The sequence below is a fragment of the Ursus arctos genome, chromosome X (genome assembly GCF_023065955.2).
Source record: "Ursus arctos isolate Adak ecotype North America chromosome X, UrsArc2.0, whole genome shotgun sequence".
Lineage (NCBI taxonomy): Eukaryota > Metazoa > Chordata > Mammalia > Carnivora > Ursidae > Ursus > Ursus arctos.
This window is the reverse complement of record NC_079873.1, coordinates 16,100,466-16,102,828: the sequence shown is the minus strand read 5'-3', so window position 1 is coordinate 16,102,828 and position 2,363 is coordinate 16,100,466. Positions and strand designations below refer to the sequence as shown.

Genomic DNA, 2,363 nt, shown 5'->3' with positions numbered 1-2,363 from the left:
ATCCAACACTACCATTAGAAACTACACAGAAGATCCATTTATTCTTTCAAAGCACAAATATTTGTTGGGGACCCACTATAAGCCCAGCATTGCAATAGGCAAAGACTGATACAATTTCTGCCATTGTGAAACTTGAGTCTAGTGTGGCAGGTAGAGCTGGTGGGTTGAATAGTGGTCCCCAGAAGCTAGGTCCACCTGAAACTTGTGAATATGTCCTAAATCCAATCAGTGTCCTTCTGAGATACCAGAGGAAGACTCTGAGACACAGGGAAGAAGGTCATATGAAGACAGAGGCGGAGACTGAAACAGTGCAGCCGCAGGCCAGTGAAGGCCAGGAGCCACCAGAAGCTGGAAGAGGCAAGGAAGGGGGGCTCTCCCTTAGAGCCTTCAGAGGGAGCATGGTCCTGCCAACACCTTGCTTTGAGACTTCCAGCCTCCAGAACTATGAGAGAATACAATTCTGTACAATTCCACTGTTTTAAGCCACCCAAATTGTGGTAATTTGTTCAGCAGTCCTAGGAAACTAATACAGCAGACTCTAGTCAAGTAACTGCAAAATAAATATAAAATTGCAACTGTGCTAAAAGCTATGATGAAAAATTAAGTGATGTAGCCAGAGCACTCACCTCAGGGATTTGACCTCATCAGGGAGGGAACGATCTGAGGGGTGCAGAGCAGAGGGAACAGCATGTGGAAGTCCCCGTGAGAAAAGGCGGCACTGGCTAGTACCAGGGGCAGGGGAGGCAACTTGCAGGATGACCTTGAGGTTTCAAGGTGAGGTCAGGCCAGTTCACCCCCACCAGACCTCGCCGGCCATTTTCAGGACTTTGGGGTATAAGATCAACAGAAAAGAATCCACATATATTAAGTTCAAAGTATGGTATGTAATCCATACAGAAAATTGGGCAGTTAGCTGAAAAAGCTCCAGAAAATGTGAATCATTAAAAATGACACATGGATACCTTTAACATTTGATTTGAAAGGTGCGTTCATGCCCCAGTCTCTCCATGAAGATTCAAGACTTTGTCTTTAAGTATGGGTTAGATGAGTGTCTGTGGCCTCTTTCTTATCTGTAAGTTGTTGTCTATGGCTTTCCATTTCAGTTTCTTCTAAGAAAGAGCTAAAAGACACCTGCAAAGCATTCTGAGTGCAGGATCCTTCTAGAGTTTTATTTTACGAGGTCTTCTGTGGATTACACATTCATACTTAATTGAAGAACATTCTTTATAACCATCTGCCTTTAGTGAGTCTTCCCAAAGCATTCAACCTGGTTTTCAGAGAAAAACATTCTCTCAAATACAAATGTGTTCATGTTTCATCAACTTACATAATACTTCATTAAGTTGGGTCATTATTTCAAAGACTGACAAAAACAGGTTAGAGGCTCTTAGTAAACATACAGCTGAACTGGTAGGAGTAGAAATATGTGAGCACCCTGGAGAGTAGTCTACTAGCAATGAGCCATGGGCACGGTCTGTGTATTTTCACAGAGGGCGTAAATGGGGAGCACTGGTCACTCCAGCAGACTGATTAAGTGGATGTCAGTTATAAGAATAAAATGAACCTGAATTTTATGAAGAATGGATTTAATGGAGCAAAGAATAGATGGTTGCAGGCCAATTAGGAGGCTAACAATAGTCTGTGTGAGCTATTTGTAGCTTGGGTTTGTAGCTTGGTTCTCTAGAATGGTAATGGAAAGATATGCCCACATTTGAGAGAGATTTAAATAAAATTGGAAAGATGGGGGGTTGGATATGGTGAGAGATAGGAGGGTCAAGGATGACTCCAAGTTTCTGGTTTGCAAAACTGAACAGGAAATGATGCATCCACTGAGTTGGGTTGTGCTGGAATTGGACCAAGTTTGAGACAAGCTTGGGATATGCTGGGTTTGAGGTTCAGAATGTTCAAAGGGGTCTAGAGCTGGGAGGAGACATCTGGGCTAAAGTTCAACATTTAAATACAATCATTTTAACCAATACATTAATGTCATGGCAACTTTCAATCAGCGATAATTGTGCTTTGATTAAAATCTCATTAGCTGCAGTATTGCCTCAGCACAAAAATTGTCAGGGCAATTTTGCATTACATTTGTACATTATGAAGCTGTGCATTGCCAGTATTTAACAGCCTCGTTGAAAAAAAGAAAAGAAACCACACACACCATTCCATAGGGACGAACTTTCAAAAGAAAATCCGATTCATTACAGTTCTTCTCTATCCCTCATCAGTAGTAACATATATTGTGTGCTTTCTGTAAGCATCTTCCTATGTGTTCACATATAATTTTAATTCATTCAGTCTTTGAAAAGATTCTTTAAGGTAAATAGTGTTATCGTCATATTCATTTTACAGTTGAGAAGGGT

General features: G+C 41.2%; 1 pseudogene; it reads right to left on the bottom strand.

Moving 5' to 3' along the window:
* Positions 1–1,914: 1,914 nt before the first annotated feature.
* On the bottom strand, positions 1,915–2,064 carry LOC130544256 (U4 spliceosomal RNA; annotated as a pseudogene).
* Positions 2,065–2,363: the final 299 nt, after the last annotated feature.